We start from the raw sequence: 22,728 nt of genomic DNA, 5'->3' as shown, positions 1-22,728 counted from the left end.
ATATGTATGTTATTTTTGTCTTTTTCATTTTACTAACAAAAAGTTCATTGTGACCTAGTTGGATAGATTTCAATGGCACTTTGGTCTATTTGCAATCTCTAAATTGAAGGGGCCATTTTTGCTATGGAAATAAAAAAAAAGTGTTTAATCAAGTCGTTATTAAGGAAAAAACTGTATATATATATATATATATATATATATATATATATATATATATATATATATATATATATATATATATATATATATATATATATATATAATATTTTAAGTAGATCTATATCTATATTTATTATGAATGTTATTTAAATTTATAATTACCCGTATACTACATGGGTTTTAACCTGATATTGAATAATATCGACCCAATAATATGACCTAGTATCCATCCAACACATTGAAATCAAGGGTTGTCGAAGGTTCCCTAATCGATACACACTTTGTTTGAATATGTGTTCTGCAAGTGTCTGATCTCAATTAAACCATTCTACTAATATTCTAAGCCTTTGTCCAATTATAAAAGTTATTCAACCATTCAAATTAGAAAACTTTGAAGATTTGTTCAACATTCGGTCATTAGCTTTGTGAAACGAGTCGTTGTTAAGGTACCTTTGCGATGTTTGTATGGTAACTATATATTTACTTCAAATGTCATATATGAATTCAAATCAACATTAATGAACATACAATTAATATTGTGTTATTTAAATTTATACTTTACAGATTTAAGACAATGAACAATCCAAGTAGAAAATGGATGAATGAAAGAAAAGATAGTAGTAGTTGTATATCGCTTGTTTTCGTACAAGAAGTGAAAAAAATTATAGATTTTGCTACCAGTCAACATAGGTTTATGAACGAAGATAAAATCAAATGCCCATGCATAAAATGTCGTAACATACCATATACAGAAGTTGATACTGTTAAGCATCATTTGTACAAGTTTGGTTTTGTTGAGGAATATTGGTTCTGGGATAAACATGGCGAAACATCAATTGATGATGACAATACGTTATTTAGGGGTGGATGATTCAAAAACAAATTTTATTGAAGGTGCATGTTCTTATAGAGAAATGGTCATAGATGCAATGGCTCCTGATTTAAATAATAGTGATCCTAAAGAGGGGCCAAATGCACTAGATAAAAAATTCTTTGATATGCTAGATGCAGCCGATAAAGAATTGTGGTCTGGATGTAAAAAAGTGACACAACTATCTGCTGTAACTAGACTATTGAATATAAAATCAGAGTATCGCATACTTGAGCAAATTTATGACGCTATCTGCCAGTTGATAAATGATGTGTTACCGGAGGAGAATAATATGGTAGGTAGTTTATACAAGAGCAAAAAGTTAATACAAGCACTAGGTTTTCCTATGGAGATGATTGACTGCTGTAGGTATGGATGTATGATATATTGGAGGCAAGACAAAGATCTTTATCGGTGTAAATTTTGCAATGCAGATAGGTACAAACGGTCAAAAAATTTGGTCAGATGTTCTCGCGTATCCTTCACGAAAATGCATTACTTTCCTTTGACTCCAAGGTTGAAGAGACTGTATGCTTCTCAAGCCACAACCGCTTCCATGCGATGGCAATCCGTGAATCATGGACATGATGTTGGAGTAATGTGTCATCCATCTGATTCAGAAGCTTGGAAGCAGTTTGAAAAAAAGGCATCCTTCATTTGCAGCAGAAGTACGTAATGTAAGATTAGGCCTAAGTACAGATGGGTTTGCACCACATGGAGCATTTGGAAAACAATATTCATCTTGGCCTATTATTATAACACCTTATAACTTGCCACCTTCTATGTGCATGAAAGAGTCTTGCATTTTTTTTATCACACTTGTGCAAGGACCGTCAAACCCTAAGCATAAAATAGATGTAATAATTTTTTCAACTAGTTGTTGCAGAGTTGGAGCAATTATGGGAAGAAGGCGTAGTAACATATGATATATCTTTAAAACAAAATTTTCATCTAAGAGCAGCTTTGATGTGGACAATAAGCGATTTTCCAACATATGCAATGTTGTCCGGATGGTCTACAGCAGGTAAGCTAGTATGTCCTCATTGTGGGAAGCATACACAAGCATTCAGACTAAAGAATGGTAATAAGATGTCATGGTTTGACTGCCATAGAAGATTTCTACAGGTAAATCACCCATATAGAAAGGATAGAAATAAGTTCAAGAAGAATCGTGAAGTGATAGAAGGTCCTCCTCCAAGTAAGAATGGTGAACAAACTTTAAGGGAGATTGAACAATTAGGTTTGGTAAAAATGATTGAACTAAATTCTGATGATGTAAACAAAAGATGTGGCGATCATGGTTGGAAAAAGAAAAGCATATTTTGGGATTTACCATATTGGAAAACAAACCTCATTAGATATAATTTTGATGTTATGCATATTGTGAAAAATATATTTGAAAACTTTTTTTACACTGTAATGGATGTCAAAGGGAAGACGAAGGACAATGTAGTAGCCAGAAGAGATCTGAAGCTCTATTGTAGTAAGAGAAAAGGATTCGAAGATAATGAAAGAGCATACTACACTCTGGACAAGAATCAAAAGAAATCCATATGCCAATGGGTGGAGAAATTGCGTTTCCCCGATGGTTATGTTTCTAATTTGGGGAGGTGTGTTGATTTAACAGGGTGTACACTGTTCGGAATGAAAAGCCACGATTGTCATGTTTTTATGCAAATATTGATGCCAATTGCATTACGTGAGATGTTGCCAAAACAAGTGTGGGAAGCATTAACAGAGTTGAGTATTTTCTTCAAAACATTAACAGCAACATCAATCACAACAAAAGACATGGAAAGGATTGAAACCGAGATCCCAATAATACTATGTAAATTATAGACCATCTTTGTCCCTGGTATTTTTAACTCCATGGAACATTTACCAGTATATTTGCCATACGAAGCGAAGATAGCCGGTCCTGTCCACTATCGGTGGATGTATCCATTTGAAAGGTTTGTATGGTACATCATAATGTATGTTGCTATTTTTGTAAGCTGATTTAAATAATCTTCACTATAGGTATCTAAATCAGTTGAAAAAAGATGTGAAAAATAAAGCTCAAGTGGAAGGGTCTGTTGTTAACGCGTACTTGCTACGTGAAGCATCAATATTTTGCTCTCATTATTTCGAGACTGGTGTCCCCACACGTAATAGAAAGTTGCCTCGAAATGATGATGGAGGAGGAGATGAGCAAGCGGATGCTAACAACGACATGTTAGATATATTTTCATATCTTGGGCGTCATTATGGAAGATTCACGAATAGAATGATGTCTGATAAGGAAGTGCATGCTGCCCAAACTTACATACTCCTTAACGAACATAAGATCAAGCATTACATCAGGTACGTAACATATGCATCACTTTTAATTATAATAATCATTTGTTGTGTAATTGCTATGAATTAATAACAATAACATGCATGATTTTGTTTATTACATTCATAGTAACTTCAAAATGTTATTCAAATGGTGATACATAATATTTGAAGAAATTTTGGATGAACTTATGGGGGATATAGATGAACAGGTCCTTGCAGCTGAAGTTGAGAATAACTTTGCAGTATGGTTTCAACACTATGTGGGTGTTATTTTTGTATTTTTTAAAATTTATTATTTTTTGTTATGGTTATAATTAACTCTAATTAAGTGTTTTACCATTTTTCATTTAGGCACGTAAGATCCCGATAAACAACAAGTATATATCTGACTTTTCCAAAATGTCATTCAAAAAAGTGAAATCATATAGTGTATACTTTGTCAATGGTTACAAGTTTCACACAGAAGCTCATAGTCTGAACAAATCAACAACCAATAGCGGATTGTGTGTTAGTAGCCAAGGAGGTGATTATTATGGTAAGGTAGAGGAAATTTTAGAAGTCGAGTACCCTGGTTACCCAATTAAAACCACGGTTTTGTTTAAATGTCATTGGTACGATCCAACACCTAACATAGGAGTTAAGGTTCACAAACAATATAACTTGGTCGAGATAAACGTTAAAAGAAAATACAACAAGTTCGAGCCATTTGTTTTAGCCATGCAAGCCACTCAAGTGTGTTACATTCCTTACCCAAGTTCGAAAACAAACAACTCAGATTGGTGGGCTGTATTTAAAAGTTAAACCTCGTGGTTGGACGGATGAAAATCATCCTCAGAAAGACGTTGCTTTCCAAGAAGATGAAGTTGAATCAAATGAAATCATTATACCAAGTGCAGCCGATACAAATAATTATGATGATCACGAAATGTCAAGCAACGGTTCAGATAATGAAAATAGTATAGATGAAGAAGGTGAAATTCATGAGGACGACGATGATGGCATTCCTGACAGCGAGGGTAGTTATGAGTATAGTACATCGAGCAATGAAGTAGAAGAGGATGAAGAAGAAGAGGAGGAAGAAGATAATGACTAGATGTTTTTGTGTTTAATGTTTTTTTCAGATGAAGTTAATTTGTAATTTGGTTTAATATAAATACATAAATGTAAACTAGGACGAAAGCCCGGGCTTCGCCCCGGGATGTTTTTTTGTGTTTTTTACGTCAAAATGTAAAACTATTGACTATAAAGCCCAAGAGTATCAAAGTTGTCACACCCCAAAACCGGAACGGCGGAATCGTTCGGGGGTGGAGGACGTCATGTACAGTATCACAACAACGCATAGTAGTAAACAAGCAACAACATCATCCATTACATTAATAATATAATTTCATACAAGTGTGTTCTGTAAAGTTTATAAGACACCAAAAACGTAAATCAAAATATGAGATGAGTCTTGAACGAGCTCCATCTTGTCAAAAGCCTGGCATCGGTACCTGTCTACTGATGACCTGAGAATACAAGTTATTTTGAAAGAGTTTATCAGCTTTAAAGCTGGTGAGTTCATAAGTATTTTAGTGTCGGTGTTTGTATGAAAGTGTTTGTAAGTACTTGATGTATAAGTTTGTAAATGTTTGTAAATGTTTGTAAGATGTTTGAACTCTCCTAGAAAACCCTATGTTTTCTACTAAAAGTAGCCTTCTACCAAGGCATCAAATGTTTGTATGTAAGTCTCTTGTAAGAGTATGTATTTTCCCAAATCTGACTATCATTAACCAAAAATATAGTTTTTACATTACTGTTCATTGTGTGAAGATCACAAAGTGAATGCAATGGGGAAATAAAATAGTACTGTAGTGTTGTATTAAGTAACTACTGCTGTACTAACTACCTTAAACCAATTGTTATTTAAAGTACCATGTGATATGCATGTACCATACTACCGACTAAAAACACGACGATGAAAGACGTCGGAAGGAATGACGTTTGGCACACGTAGACTTGCAAGTCCCACTGTAGCGAGCAGCAAGGTGTAGGATAGTCAATCCAGTATAGATCTATACACAAACTCAATGATCTCCACTTAAGGAGATTTTGGATACAAAACGAGCCATGACAGGTGATGCCATGCCCCGTTACGTGGCTCACACAACTGTAGTAGTGTTCTTGTATATGTATTGTGTGTACTAGCTGTACTGTATGTTCTCTCTCTGTCTAGTATGTATGTATGGTCTCTCTGTTTCTCATAATAGTATGTTCTCTTGTATAATGTATAGTATGTACTAGCTGTATTGTATGTTCTCTCTCTGTCTAGTATGTAGGTATGTTCTCTCTGTTTCTCATAATAGTGTGTTCTCTTGTATAATGTATAGTATGTACTAGCTGTATTGTATGTTCTCTTTGTTTCTCATAATAGTATGCGTTAGCTCATGTATGAACTGACTCATTGTATGTTTCATTGTTCTAGTAATAGTATTAGTAACTTCCTAAACTATACCTATTATAGTTTACTAGAAATGTTGTTTGCATGTATGGACATGTTTGTATACCTTTGCTACCCAAAGGTATTGAATAGAAAGAAGGAACTTTTATATCTATATACATATACATAATATATAACTAGAATTCAAACGACCTTCGGACAAACAACCGATACCCTAAGTCCACAACCAAACAAGGAACATGAGGTAAGGTGAACTATCAGTCCTAAGTCCTTTCAATCCTACTTATATAACTATATCTATATAGATACACATTTAACAAAATATAAGTTTAAAAGAGTTTAATAAAAGTATTTAACATGTAAAAGAGTTTGTAAAACAGTTTGAAGTAGTTTGTTTGATAACACAGTTTGAAAAGTAAGAAATCCACTTGTTTGGTAGTTATTAATCACATGTGATTGATATAATAACTGTAATAGTTCAACTTGTATTCCCCCCCCATAAAAGCATTTAAAATCCTTTAAAAGGTTGATTAAGGGGTATGAACTCACCTGTAGTGAGTGGTTTGGATGAACGGATGTTATATGATGCTAAGTGTCAAGTGAAGACGTGAACACACACACGGATCCTAATTAACATATAATAACACATATATGTATCCAATTAGTCACTTAACAACTAATTAATCAAGTTAAGACACCCTAGAACATGGAAAACACTTTGATTCAAGTGCTATAAGCACCAAGGATTGCATCTAGGGGTTGTAGGGCTTTGCTTTTGAGTTTACGGTCCAAGGGTAAACTCTTCATGAGTTTACGGTTTAGGGTTTACGGTCCTAATGGGTTTACGGCCGTAAAACCATGGTAACTTCTACCATTTGGTGTTTTAAGGTCTTACAAGTCAAGGTTAAGCATACTATGATCAAGTCCAAGCCTTAGGAAGTGATTGTGGCACCATTGTACCATCTTTTAGAGTTTACGGCCCATGGGCCATTCCTCATGAGTTTACGGCCGTAAACTCATGTGTGCTTGGTTCTTTTGTTTGTTTAAGGTCCTATACTCCACAAGGAAGTGATCTAGACTTGTATCCAAGGCTTAGTAAGGGACTAGGGCTCACAATGGCCCTTTCATTAGAGTTTACGGCCCAAGGAGATTGCCTTAGCCGTAAACACTTATGATCTTATGTTTCTTGATGTTTTCTAGTTGTTTAACAAGTGTATCAAGCCTATAACAAGCTAAGGTAAGAGTACTTACAATATAGAAGCTTGTAAGGGTGTTTAAAGTCCAAGAACACTAGTGTGTGTTCTTGGTGAAATGAAGAACACTTGAAGATCTATCAAAATGAAGAGATTTCATGGATGAAATCATGTAAGATCACTAGATGATGAAGGATATCAACTAATTAAGGCAAGAAACACTTACAAAGTTGAATATCAAGAAGGAAAATCGGATGCTACTTGAGAGAGAATGAGTTTCTAGGCTTGAAACGGTAAAAAAGTGTATAAAATTACTAAGTGTCATATTTATACTCCTTAGAGTTTACGGCCGTAAACTCTATGTTTGGGCCGTAAACTCCAAACTCTTGGAGTTTTCAGACTTTATTGATGCACAATAAACCCTAGAGTATCCTCTCTCCAGTTATCTCTTGCAGTACTAGGCTTTAGAACACTCAAACTGACTCTAAACAGCTCAAAAGTTAGCAAAAACAAGACTGACTTCTATTGAAGTGAATGGTTGTATAGAATAGAAATTTCGGGTTGTCACATCATCCCCCCGTTAGAAGGAATTTCGTCCCGAAATTAGAGTTTAAGCAAATAAGTAGTTACAAATAACTAAGTAAAAAGACGAGGATATTTTAGTTTCATCTGATCCTCTCGCTCCCAAGTGAATTCAGGTCCTCGCTTGGCGTTCCAACGAACCTTCACTATCGGGATACGGCTTTGTTTCGTTTGCTTGACCTCCTGGTCTATGATCTCCACAGGTTCTTCCACGAAGTTGAGGCTCTCGTTGATCTCGATCTCGTCGAGTGGGATTACAAGAGTCTCGTCGGACAGACACTTTTTCATGTTCGAGACGTGGAAAGTAGAATGTATGTTACTGAGTTCGCGGGGTAAGTTAAGTTTGTAAGCTACAGGGCCGATTGTAGCGAGAATCTCGAAAGGCCCTATGTATCTTGGATTTATCTTTCCACGCTTTCTGAAGCGTATCAAGCCTTTCCAGGGTGAGAGCTTCAATAGAACACGGTCGCCCACCTGGAATTCCAACGGTTTCCTTCGTTTATCTGCGTAGCTTTTCTGTCGGTCTCTAGAGGCTTTCAATCGTTCACGAATCTGAACGATCTTCTCTGTCGTTTCCCGAATGAGCTCCGGACCTATGAGAGTGCTGTCAGGAACTCGTCCTTTAGCTAACTGGGTGTCACCCACCTCAGCCCAGCACAGAGGGGATCTGCACTTTCGGCCATAGAGGGCTTCAAATGGAGCAGCCTTTACGCTCGTGTGGTAACTATTGTTGTAAGAAAACTCAACAAGGGGTAAATGAGTATCCCATGCCTTTCCAAAGTCGATCACACAGGCTCGCAACATGTCCTCCAAGGTTTGGATAGTCCTCTCACTTTGTCCGTCGGTCTGTGGATGATAGGCTGTACTCATGTCCAGCCTAGTTCCTAAGGAACTTTGTAGCGACTGCCAGAACCTCGAAGTGAATCTACTATCTCTGTCTGAGATAATGGATATGGGAACACCGTGTAGTCGTACAATCTCCCGAATGTAGGTTCTTGTAAGCTTCTCCATCTTGTCAGTTTCTTTGATAGGCAGGAAGTGTGCGGACTTGGTCAATCTGTCTACGATGACCCATATGGTATCAAGTCCACCCGTTGTCTTGGGCAACTTGGTTATGAAGTCCATAGTGATCCGCTCCTACTTCCATTCCGGTATCTCCGGCTGCTGTAGTAGACCTGAGGGTTTCTGGTATTCGACCTTGACCTTGGCGCAAGTAAGGCATTTACTCACGAAGGTAGCAATCTCTGCTTTCATGTTAGGCCACCAGTATAGCTTTTTAAGATCCAGATACATCTTATCTGAACCTGGGTGGACGGAATAACGAGTGTTGTGCGCCTCTGTCATGACCAAGTCTCTGAAACCACCGTGTTTTGGTGTCCAGATCCGATCCATGAAATATAAGGCTCCGCCACCTTTGACTTCCAAGTTCTGATCCATCCCTCTTAGGGATTCACTCGCCACATTTTCAGGTTTCAAAGCGTCGAGCTGAGCCTCCTTAATTTGCATGGACAAGTCTGAATGGATAGTCATAGTCAATGACTTGACTCTACGACCAGAGTATTCTTTCCGACTTAGGGCGTTAGCTACTACGTTGGCTTTACCCGGATGATAACGAATTTTGCATTCGTAATCACTAAGTAGCTCGACCCACCGTCGTTGTCTCATGTTGAGCTCCTTCTGGTCGAATATATGTTGTAGGCTTTTGTGGTCTGTAAAGATCGTGCTCTTCGTACCGTATAGGTAGTGTCTCCAGATCTTCAGAGCAAACACAACTGCTCCTAGCTCAAGATCGTGAGTGGTGTAGTTGACCTCGTGTGTCTTCAGCTGTCTCGAGGCATAGGCGATGACCTTACCTCGTTGCATCAGAACACAGCCGAGCCCTTGATTTGACGCATCGCAATAGATAACGAAGTCTTCTATCCCTTCGGGGAGGGATAGTATTAGTGCGGTGCATAAGGCTCTCTTGAGCGTTTGGAACGCTCTCTCCTACTTCTCTTCCCAGTCAAAGGCTACGACCTTCTGGGTCAGTGTTGTAAGAGGTTTCGCAATTTGGGAGAAGTTCTGAATGAACCTGCGATAGTAGCCAGCGAGGCCTACAAATTGACGAATTCCGGTAGGCGTCTTCGGTGCTGACCAGCTCTCAATGGCTTTGATTTTGGAAGGTTCCACGTGTATTCCCTCTTTTCTAACCACGTGCCCTAAGAATTCGACTCTTCGGATCCAAAATTCGCATTTCAAGAACTTTGCATAGAGCTTCTCCGAACGCAACGTTTCTAAGACTAGTCGCAGATGTTGACTATGCTCTTCCTTACTACGAGAGTAGATAAGTATGTCATCGATGAAGACGATGACGAACTGATCCAAGTAAGGACGACACACCCTATTCATTAAATCCATGAATACTGCGGGCGCGTTTGTTAATCCGAACGGCATCACTACGAATTCGTAGTGCCCATAACGAGTTCGGAAGGTTGTCTTCGGGACATCCTCCGCTAGCACTCGTAGTTGGTGATATCCGGATCTTAGATCGATTTTTGAAAAGAAGTTCGCCCCTTGGAGTTGATCAAATGAATCGTCTATACGAGGCAGAGGATAACGATTTTTGACGGTCAGTTTGTTGAGCTCCCTGTAGTCGGTGCACATACGAAACGATCCGTATTTCTTCTTGACGAACAAGACTGGAGCTCCCCAGGGTGAGAAGCGTGGTCTTATAAAGCCCTTGCTGAGCAGTTTGTTAAGTTGACCGGACAGTTCTTGCATCTCTGCAGGTGCTAGACGATAGGGCGATTTGGCTACGGGGGTAGCCCCTGGAACTAAGTCGATTCTAAACTCGACTTGACGTTGCGGAGGTAATCTTGGGAGTTCTTCTGGAAAGATATCGGGAAAGTCGCGTACTATTGGAATGTTCTTAACGTCTTTCGTTTCTTGGCTCACATCTACCACATGAGCAAGGAATGTGCGACATTCCTTTCGCAAGAATTTCTAGGCTTGAATGCTCGAGATGATACGAAGGTTTGTGTCGGGTTTGTCGCCATAAACTACCAGAGTTTCGCCAGACGGCAGATTAAGGCGAACATACTTTTCATAACACATGATGTCGGCACGATGAAGACTCAACCAATCCATGCCGATAATGACGTCGAAACTTTTAATTGAGACCGGCATGAGGTCGATCGAAAATGAATGGCTATCTAGAGTTAGGGTACACCTTATGTATATACTGGTAGTGCTCTCTGTCTTGCCATTAGCCATTTCTACAGTGAACGGTTCTTTAAGTGCTCGTGATTTTTGCTTAAGTAAATGAGCAAATTTTTGGTTCACGAAACTCCTCTCCGCTCCACTATCAAATATTATGCATGCATAAGAGTTATCGAGGAGAAACGCACCAGTAACCACTGTGGGGTCGGCAACCGCTTCCTCGTGGCCTATGGCCAGAACCCTTCCCACTCCACCGGCATTCCCTGCCTTAGGGCAGTTCCTCTTGTAGTGGCCCACTTCACCACAATGGTAGCAAGCTTGGCCCGCAGCGCCGGGGACTTGGTTGACTGGCCTTGCCGGAGCTTTGCAGAAACGGGCAGTGTGCCCTTCTTGTTGCAGTTAGAGCACTGCATTTCCCGGCAGGCTCCTGTGTGGTGGAAGTTGCATATGTTGCACTTTGGCAAACTTCCAGCATACTGCTTTACCAGAGTAGCAGCGGTAGGTGCTATCGCAGTATGAATTGCCACGACCTGCTGCTTTTTGGCAGCCTTCTTCTTCTTCTTGGCAATCCCAGAATTTCTGCTTGTTGTCAGTGGCTTTGGAGGGTTCTGAGATGGCTAGGGTTGATGTTGCTGCTGGGGTACGGGCCCCATGGTCAATGAGCCTCTGTGCCAACCTCTTGGCACTATCGAATGTAGTGGGGTTTGAAGCCAGGACATTCCCTTGAAATGGAGGCAGCAGCTCCCATATGTATCTCTCTATCTTCTTTCCCTCTGTATGAACCATGTTGGGACAGAGGGCCACCAGCTCGCAGAATCTGGCGGTATAGGAGACTATGTCGGAGCCCTTCATGGTTAGGCTCCACAGTTCCTGCTCCAGCTTTTGAATTTCGCCCCTCGGGCAGTATTCTTCAATCATTAGCTCCCTCAGAGCTTCCCAGCCCATAACATTAGCCACTATGAGAGATAGTGACTTGACATGGCTATTCCACCATGTCAGGGCTTTTGCCTCGAAGGTGCACGAAGCAAATTTGACTTTGCTTCCTTCCGGGCATGAGCAGATCTCGAAGATCGACTCTGTCTTTTCAAACCATTACGAGAGGGCAATGACTCCGCCAGTCCCTTTAAAGGACAGTGGCTTGCAGTTGGTGAAGTCCTTATAGGAGCACTCTCTCAAGCGCACAGGGGCTTCACCATGGGTCGAATGAACAGGCGTTTCCGTACCACTGGCGTTGGTGGAATGATATTGAGCCATGGCTGTAGCCACAGTCGCAGCTACAGCAGCATTCAGAGTTGCCGTATCGATTTGAGGAGCAGGTGGTGTTGCAGTTACCAGAGGATCGCTTCTCGTTGATCGGCGTGGAGGCATCTTTTAACTATAGGTTTAGAAAGATGAAGACATTGATAAGAATTTAATAAGGATAATTAATGAGAGTGACTCATGGACTAACTCTTCATAGCCCAACAGCACAATTGAATAGCACGATTGAATGTAGATCAAGTACTAAAAGACGATAGCATTTGGATAATAATTTCCATGAGATTAGATATCTGTCAATAATACTGGTATTACAGATGTAACAATTTCGGGAAAAATGACCTAGAAGTAGGTCTTACATCAAACCCAAAATGGGAAAATTTTGACAGAACTACGACCTAATCAAGACCTAACAGGTCCAAGTTTGAACAAAGATAGGAAATTAGACTAGAGTTTTTACATAAACTAGGTTATATCTAAAAGAGAAGTCGATGAGACTCTATCTGCGACGAGAACTACTAGAGTGATTTCTTGACTCTGACAGAAGGCGCTCTATGTCTCTCATGCTCCTTTCGGATCTTACTTGCTGAGCTTGAAGTTCCCTGACTTCAGCTTGGGATGCAGTTAGCTGCTGCTGCAGAGTCCCATTGGTTATCCTAACCCTTTCCATAGCTACCTCGAGTTGGCGAATGCAGACCGTGTTAACGCCAGAGTTGGCGTCAATCTCCACCACTCGGTCGATAGTTGCTCGACCTTGCTCGGTGTTCCGAGAAATCCTACGGACCATGATGGGCAGGACACGATCAACTAAACCTCCCTCGGTGAGGTTGTAAAACCTTCTGTCGCCATTGTAGGGAATGCGTTGACCCTGTTCCTGCCTCCATCTGTTCAAGTTTGTGGCCCACAGAGGCGTGAGTCCTTGAAATGTTGGATGAGGGTTTGGGTTTGAAGCTACTGGGGGTAGGTTGTTGACTTCCGGCTCTGAGTCAGAACCATCAGAAAAGCCTTCAGCTTGGTGATCATCCAAAGGGATTGGGTGATCATCTTCTGGCTCTTCTCCCAGCCATCCTGCATTGCCGTTGTTGGGATAATACGGGTCTCCGGGGATATGGAATCCAGCCATGATATCTACGCGAGAAAAGGGGTATAAGATATAACTAAATAGACGCACTAATTAGATAATTATAAGATGATCTTTATCAGTTACTTCAATACTTGTTTAGTGCATACCAGTTATATGTACTCCAAACAGGATAGACCTTCAAATGAGTGACCCTAACTCTAAGCCCACAACCATACAAGGAACAGGAAGTAAAGCAAAGATCACATATTCTAAGTCTATGACATCCTAGTTACATATAACCTTAGCGTATCTACTTAGTAGCTATTGACATACTAATAAAGATCTTTAATTCGCAGATAAGTAATTATAGTAATACAAAATACTCCTATAGTATTTTAAGTTTATGTTCTGTTCTTTTGTTTTCATTGTAATAGTGTTGGTAAGTTTTTAGACTTGTTGCAACCTCACAACCATCCTTAGGCACATGCTAGTCACTCCTCGGATAATATAGTTGATCAGGCTATATCTTCCCAGGGTTGACTATATGTCTCTAAGTCTAATTGTGTTGCCCAACAATCGTAATACTTTTGTTCTGTCCTAGTGACACTGATTTTAGTATGAATGCAGGTATGTATACTTGGTTAAATATTTTATTATTTTAAAAGTATAAACTCTTGGTCAGAGTATTTTAATCCCGTTGTGTTTATAGTTTGTATATGTTTTATGGGTTGATATACTCGATTCACTATAAACAATGCTCTAATACCAATCTGTCACACCCCAAAACCGGAACGGCGGAATCGTTCGGGGGTGGAGGACGTCATGTACAGTATCACAACAATGCATAGTAGTAAACAAGCAACAACATCATCCATTGCATTAATAATATAATTTCATACAAGTGTGTTCTATAAAGTTTATAAGACACCAAAAACGTAAATCAAAATATGAGATGAGTCTTGAACGAGCTCCATCTTCTCAAAAGCCTGGCATCGGTACCTGTCTACTGATGACCTGAGAATACAAGTTATTTTGAAAGAGTTTATCAGCTTTAAAGCTGGTGAGTTCATAAGTATTTTAGTGTCGGTGTTTGTATGAAAGTGTTTGTAAGTACTTGATGTATAAGTTTGTAAATGTTCGTAAATATTTGTAAGATGTTTGAACTCTCCTAGAAAACCCTATGTTTTCTACTAAAAGTAGCGTTCTACCAAGGCATCAAATGTTTGTATGTAAGTCTCTTGTAAGAGTATGTATTTTCCCAAATCTGACTATCATTAACCAAAAATATAGTTTTTACATTACTGTTCATTGTGTGAAGATCACAAAGTGAATGCAATGGGGAAATAAAATAGTACTGTAGTGTTGTATTAAGTAACTACTGCTGTACTAACTACCTTAAACTAATTGTTATTTAAAGTACCATGTGATATGCCTGTACCATACTACCGACTAAAAACACGACGATGAAAGACGTCGGAAGGAATGACGTTTGGCACCCGTAGACTTGCAAGTCCCAGTGTAGCGAGCAGCAAGGTATAGGATAGTCAATGCAGTATAGATCTATACACAAACTCAATGCTCTCCACTTAAGGAGATTCTGGATACAAAACGAGCCATGAAAGGTGATGCCATGCCCCGTTACGTGGCTCACATAACTGTAGTAGTGTTCTTGTATATGTATTGTGTGTACTAGCTGTATTGTATGTTCTCTCTCTGTCTAGTATGTATGTATGTTCTCTCTGTTTCTCATAATAGTATGTTCTCTTGTATAATGTATAGTATGTACTAGCTGTATTGTATGTTCTCTCTCTGTCTAGTATGTAGGTATGTTCTCTCTGTTTCTCATAATAGTGTATTCTCTTGTGTAATGTATAGTATGTACTAGCTGTATTGTATGTTCTCTCTGTTTCTCATAATAGTATGTGTTGGCTCATGTATGAACTGACTCATTGTATGTTTCATTGTTTTAGTAATAGTATTAGTAACTTCCTAAACTATACCTATTATAGTTTACTAGAAATGTTGTTTGCATGTATGGACATGTTTGTATACCTTTGCTACCCAAAGGTATTGAATAGAAAGAAGGAACTTTTATATCTATATACATATACATAATATATAACTAGAATTCAAATGACCTTCGGACAAACAACCGATACCCTAAGTCCACAACCAAACAAGGAACATGAGGTAAGGTGAACTATGAGTCCTAAGTCCTTTCAATCCTACTTATATAACTATGTCCATATAGATACACATTTAACAAAATATAAGTTTAAAAGAGTTTAATAAAAGTATTTAACATGTAAAAGAGTTTGTAAAACAGTTTGAAGTAGTTTGTTTGATAACACAGTTTTAAAAGTAAGAAATCCACTTGTTTGGTAGTTATTAATCACATGTGATTGATATAATAACTATAATAGTTCAACTTGTATTCCCCCCCCCCCATAAAAGCATTTAAAATCCTTTAAAAGGTTGATTAAGGGGTATGAACTCACCTGTAGTGAGTGGTTTGGATGAACGGATGTTATAGGATGCTAAGTGTCAAGTGAAGACTTGAACACACACACAGATCCTAATTAACATATAATAACACATATATGTATCCAATTAGTCACTTAACAACTAATTAATCAATTTAAGACACCGTAGAACATGGAAAACACTTTGATTCAAGTGCTATAAGCACCAAGGATTGCATCTAGGGGTTGTAGGGCTTTGCTTTTGATTTTACGGTCCAAGGGTAAACTCTTCATGAGTTTACGGTTTAGGGTTTACGGTCCTAATGGGTTTACGGCCGTAAACCCATGGTAACTTCTACCATTTGGTGTTTTAAGGTCTTACAAGTCAAGGTTAAGCATACTATGATGAAGTCCAAGCCTTAGGAAGTGATTGTGGCACCATTGCACCATCTTTTAGAGTTTACGGCCCATGGACCATTCCTCATGAGTTTACGGTCGTAAACTCATGTGTGCTTGGTTCTTTTGTTTGTTTAAGGTCCTATACTCCACAAGGAAGTGATCTTTACTTGTATCCAAGGCTTAGTAAGGGACTAGGGCTCACAATGGCCCTTTCATTAGACTTTACGGCCCAAGGAGATTGCCTTGGCCGTAAACACTTATGATCTTATGTTTCTTGATGTTTTCTAGTTGTTTAACAAGTGTATCAAGCCTATAACAAGCTAAGGTAAGAGTAATTACAATATAGAAGCTTGTAAGGGTGTTTAAAGTCCAAGAACACTAGTGTGTGTTCTTGGTGAAATGAAGAACACTTGAAGATCTATCAAAATGAAGAGATTTCATGGATGAAATCATGTAAGATCACTAGATGATGAAGGATATCAACTAATTAAGGCAAGAAACACTTACAAAGTTGAATATCAAGAAGGAAAATCGGATGCTACTTGAGAGAGAATGAGTTTCTAGGCTTGAAATGGTAAAAAAGTGTATAAAATGACTAAGTGTCATATTTATACTCCTTAGAGTTTACGACCGTAAACTCTATGTTTGGGCCGTAAACTCCAAACTCTTGGAGTTTTGAGACTTTATTGATGCACAATAAACCCTAGAGTATCCTCTCTCCAGTTATCTCTTGCAGTACTAGGCTTTAGAACACTCAAACTGACTCTAAACAGCTGAAAAGTTAGCAAAAACAAGACTGACTTCTATTAAAGTGAATGGTTATATAGAATAGAAATTTCAGGTTGTCACATCATCCCCCCATTAGAAGGAATTTCGTCCCGAAATTAAGTAGTTACAAATAACTAAGTAAAAAAGACGAGGATATTTCAGTTTCATCTGATCCTCTCGCTCCCAAGTGAATTCAGGTCCTCGCTTGGCGTTCCAGCGAACCTTCACTATCGGGATACGGCTTTGTTTCGTTTGCTTGACCTCCTGGTCTATGATCTCCACAGGTTCTTCCACGAAGTTGAGGCTCTCGTTGATCTCGATCTCGTCGAGTGGGATTACAAGAGTCTCGTCAGACAGACACTTTTTCATGTTCGAGACGTGGAAAGTTGAATGTATGTTACTGAGTTCACGGGGTAAGTTAAGTTTGTAAGCTACAGGGCTGATTCTAGCGAGAATCTCGAAAGGCCCTATGTATCTTGGATTTAGCTTTCCACGCTTTCTGAAGCGTATCAAGCCTTTCCAGGGTGAGACCTTCAATAGACATCGTCTTTGCAAGACTTTGGTAATTCTCAATAAACATAAACTAATGAATGTATATTTGATGAAATACAACTTTATTTATTTGTTATTTATTGTGTATTTAAATTTTTGAAGTTTAAAGAAGATGTATGAAGCGGGGGTGATCCTCAAGAGTTCAGAACAGCATGCATTGACATGATTGAAGGAATGGGTCCCAAAAATCAGAATGTTGATTCATTTATACGCACATGTGCATTGCATAATAACATTGAAGCCATGTTCAGACAAGGAATTGTATGTGTAATTTCATTAATTATATGTAATCTATACCATTTATTAATATTTTGTGACATTGATGTTATATATTGATATTGTTATTCTGTCAACAGGATGAGTGCTTTTATTATGGCAATTCTGATTTAGGATTGAATTTGTTGAGACAAGCAGCAAATGAAGATCATCTTGAGGCCATTTATTTCCTTGGAATGATCTACATTTCAAGAGGGCCTCATCAATGTGATGAAGGTACGTATATATGGTATATATGTAAATTAAATTATATATATATTTAATTAAGGCATGTTTTTAGTTTGGGGTTAGTATTTAGTTGCGTTGTGTTGTATAATATTTAGTGTTGTATTGAAAAGGATACATTGTATTAATTGATGGATATTTTAATGTGTAGGTTTACAATTACTTGATGCCTATTTTGGTTGGGTAGTTCCAGATGATGGGGAGTACACGGGTGTTGTTGATAGTACCAAAGAGTTGTTGCGGGCTGTTGATGTTGTTCATAGACTTACAACGAATAACATCACATTCCAATGTGAAGACCCACATCATTCTGTTAAAGGTGCATGTGCAATAGGCCATGAAGAGGATGAGGATCGACAAAGATATTGCACGGTTTGTCGTTGGTATGTAGAGTATGGTAGGTTCTGTATATTTCTTAAAAATATTAATGGTTTATAATAGATTGGACATTGAATATTAGTGTTCTTGTTGTATTGTATATGAAGTTGTATAGTACTACTATACTTTTATTTTGGTTTTGCGTTACATCATTCTGTTAAAAGGGCATTTTAGTCATTTTTTCTTGCTATGTTGTTTGAGTAGGATGAAGTATATGTAAAACCCATGTTATTTTTTTGATGAAGTATAGTTAATGTAATTAAAAATAAGTTTGTAATGAATTCGTTATTAAGGAAAATAATCTACATAGATTATATACTTTAACATGCCCGGTTAATGTAATTAAAAATAAGTTTGTAATGAATTAGTTGTTAATTATTCATTATATACTATGTTTTCAAGAAATTATACACAACCTGATTAGCACAACTGGCTTAACCGCGCCCTTTTCTAGCGTAAGCTTAAGTTCGAGTCCGCTTGCCAGCAATATCTACTTTATAATTCATTTTTACATTTTTTAGCCATTAGTTTATGACACATATTACCAATTCAAAAACATTTCATTCAAACCATATCTTACAAATTCCATTGATCATAATAATAATTCATCCATAGTATAAGAAGATTAATTAAGCATACAACATCACAACAAATGTCGTCACAAATTAGCTACGCGTTTTGTTCCATAGCAAAACAAGTAAACGAAATCATATTCCATAGCAGAATTCCCTAGCAAATACCTACGAATGGTACTTCCTTAGCAATTCAACTATGGAATTGGTTTCCATCACAAACTTCGTTGCATAGTAACCACGATAATGAATTCCATAGCAGTAGTACAACGGAAAGTGATTTGGTAACAAATGTCGTTGGAAAATTGCTACGAATTTTTGTTCCATAGAACTATCGGTAGCATAATACCAACGGATATGGAGTCGGTAGCATTTTCCCTAGCAAGTCCCATTCTCGCTACCAGAAATAAAATCCATACACAATGTGGTAGCAACATTGCTATGGAACGACATTCCATAGCACGATCCATTGCAGATTAACAACGAAAATACGTTCCATAGCGACCTTCCCTAGCAAAATCGCGTTTTTCTTGTAGTGTATGGATACTGTTTATGGGACATACTCTAATTTTTATGATGTTTAACATACTTTTTTTTTATTGGGATGTATGTTGTGGAATATTGTTTTTACGCGCAACGTACAAGCCCTCGAGCCAGTATACTTAGCGTACAAGCTGAGTACGCCCCAGGTACTCAGTCAGGTGGCCATTCGATGTTGGGCTTCGTTTTGGGCTTAGAAGGTTAGGGTTTAGTTGGGCCATCTGATTTTGGGAGTTTTTGGGCCAAGAATATTATTGGGCCTTGGGCTAAGGCACATGTGAAGGGATTGGTCCCAATTGGAAATTGGGCCATATTTTGGACCTTGATGGATTGTTTAACTTTTGGGTCCATTGGATTGTGGTTATGGGCTTCATTCTTGGACCAAGCTAGGTTAGGGTTAAAATGGTCTTTTTACCCCAAGTAGGGATTCTTGGTTGTGATGCAGATCCCAAATGTTAATTAGTTTTTTATTTGGCAATTGATAGCTCGGGGAGCGGTAGGACCAGCAGTCAGGGATCATTCGTTTCATTCACCTTTTCGAGTTGAGTTTCGTCACTGGGTTTAGCGGGTCTAAGGCACCAAATCCAACCCTTGATTGGTTATGTTGATATACTTGTTGTATGTGTGATACTTGTATGTGCTTGTATATGTACGTTTGTTGGGCGGGCCCATTTTACGAGTGTGGGCAGGGCCTATATCTAATTGGGCGGGGCCCGTTATACGAGTGTGGGCGGGGCTCGTATCTCATTGGGTGGGGTCCGTTATAGGATATGTATCATACATCTCTTGAGTCTTGAAGACCCATAACGAATTTCTACAAATTTTAGTCAATTCCTCCTTCTATTTTCAATTTCTAAGGCATGTTCTTGCCAATAACCTTTGTTTGATCTTGATGTTTGTAGATCACCACCAAAAACATTTTCCATGTTCTGTAAATAGTGATGATCTATGTTCAAATTTCATTTTGTTCTGCAGTAATGTAATCGGGATTTTCATAAAAAAATTCTATGAAAACAAGAGGAATTGTCCGAAAAGATTTGATTAAATCCCATGCTTTCATGGTCCCTATCTCTTCCCCGGCACTGGTCGACACGTAGGTCTCCTTATTCAAGCGATTGAAAAAAGAAAGAGGTCGGTGTTCTTCCTAACTGCTGCAATAAACATGCCCTTGTCCATCTTTAAGGCTTTAAGGTGAACCGTATGGCGGCTGGAAATAAAGACAACCCAAAGTCAAGAGCAAAGGTGAGCACATACAAGCCTTGTCTAGCACCAAAAACTGATTTTTCAAAAGTTTAGTCTCATCTAGCTTGTTTTCATGTAAGATCATGCACTAGTTAGTGCTACATTTCAAAACTTGTTGGGGTTGAATACCCTCATTTAGCTCCAAATTAATTCTGAATGAAATTTTTTTTATAAAACCACATGTCTTTAAGAGATGTTCTGTGAAACCCCAAGTGCTTAAACAAAATCCTTATTTTTCTACAAAAATAAGAATTTAATGGTCATAAATTCAAAATAAACATTTCCAGGTGAGATAAAATCTGAAAAATTCTAGAACTGATTTAGTCACAAAATAAGGATCCCATATAAGTTTTCATTAAATTAGAGCATGAATTTACAAAACTGGGTCATAGGACTCAAGGGCATAAACCAATATTTTCCCAACTTTTTGTAACATTATGAGAGCCTGTAAAAATTAATTTGGGAATTTTTGGAACTTTTTGCTATTTATTTTGAATTTTTCCTATTATTTAGACTTAACTTGCAAATAAATAACAAATGACCTTAAAAAATTCTCTATAAACATTCTGGACACTGATACCCTCTGTTAGAACCAAAATATAAAGTTTTACACTTTTTGGAGTTTATTTTCATGCCTTTATGGATTTTTTGTAACATTCGGATTTCCAGGTATCATAATTTAAGTATTTATTTTGAGTTAAGAAGAGGGACTCGACGAGTTGACGCCTAAACTCGTCGAGTAGGATCGCGACTGATGACTCGGATTAATGAATGGACTCGACGAGCCGGTGAGTCGACTCGACGAGTCCGCGCTGTGGACAGAAACCCTAAATCTTTGGGCCTGTGCCCTATTTAAGGGTCCTTATGGCCTTCATTGGCGGCCACACACACACTTGAGAGACCCTATCGAACCAGAGAGCATAGAGAGTGAGGGAAGGAGCTAATTTCACCACCATAGTGTATTCTTGCAAGGAAGGAAGGGAGTTTCAAGCTAGGCTGCTTAGAGGGGGCTCAGAACTTCTTCTATTTCATCAAAGGCTTCTGTTTGAGGTAAGAATCCATGCCTATTTTCGTGTATATAGTAGATTTCTGGAATCTAGGGTTCCTTTACCCCTTTTGTTGAGATTATGGAGCATGGGGAGTCCCATTGTGGCATATGACATTAGATCTGGACCTTGAGAGGTCCATAGAGTCCCAATCATCCAGCTTTATGCAGTCCCATGGGAGTTTTGAGTCTATGTTGTCATTTTAAGGGCTATTTCTTCAAATAGAGCTTGATGTGTGGTGCATGGACATAAAGATTGAACCTTTACGTGACTTTTGGGTGCTAGAAGGCCAGATCTATAAGTTAGAGAAACAGATCTGACCTCAGAAGGTCAAATGAGTGTTGCCATGGAGGAAACTCGTCGAGTCCATAAGAGGACTCGACGAGTCGGATCGGGTTGCTCCGCGATTCGTGATCAGTGGTAACCCGTCGAGTGAAAGGTTAACTCGACGAGTCGACTGAGGCCTTAGGAGGATTCAAAGGACACGCATGGACTCGCCGAGTCACCCGAGTGCACTCGACGAGTCTGGTCAAAGTTGGACCGTTGACTGGAGTTGACATCTGTTGACCTTGGGGGTTTGGTCAAACTGATTCATGAGAGGCCATGGAAGGGTAGAATGGTCTTCTACCCATTCTTTAGAGATGAGAACATGAGGAAAGTATTGATTAGAGATATTATCATTTTGATAGGCGGAGGCTAGGTCGAGGATATCGAGCACGAGAGTTTACTAGACATCATACGAAGTGAGTCTTCTCACTATACATTACCTAGAGTGGTATCTATGTGCAGACCGGAGGGTCTTATGTGTTATGTGTATGTTTGAGATTATGTGCATTGTGATATATGTATGCTATATGCTATATAGACCGGACCGGAGAGTCCAACGACTTACGAGGCCAGAGGGTCCTCGAGTAGACCGGACCGGAGGGTCCAATGATTTAGACTGGACCGGAGGGTCCAACGAGCCAGACCGGACTGGAGGGTCCAACGAGCTACAGGACTGGAGGGTCCCGCTGAGACACATTGATCGGAGGGTCATACCGAGTTATAGTCTCGAGTGGCTTATGTGTTGTATGTGGTATTTTAGGGAACTCACTAAGCATTTATGCTTACCGTGTTATGTGATATGTGTTTCAAGTACTAGCGAGGGTCGCGGGAAGGCGCCGGCATGATATGTACACACTGA

The 22,728-nt window shown here is 38.8% G+C and overlaps 1 pseudogene; it reads left to right on the top strand.

Annotated features, from left to right (window-relative positions):
• Positions 1–980: 980 nt before the first annotated feature.
• LOC145106045 (uncharacterized) lies at positions 981–18,217 on the top strand (annotated as a pseudogene).
• Positions 18,218–22,728: the final 4,511 nt, after the last annotated feature.

Source organism: Lactuca virosa, chromosome 4 (assembly GCF_052849685.1).
Source record: "Lactuca virosa cultivar CGN04683 chromosome 4, Lactuca_virosa_CGN04683_v6, whole genome shotgun sequence".
Lineage (NCBI taxonomy): Eukaryota > Viridiplantae > Streptophyta > Magnoliopsida > Asterales > Asteraceae > Lactuca > Lactuca virosa.
The sequence above is the reverse complement of the archived record's forward strand: the minus strand, read 5'-3'. Positions and strand labels throughout refer to the sequence as shown.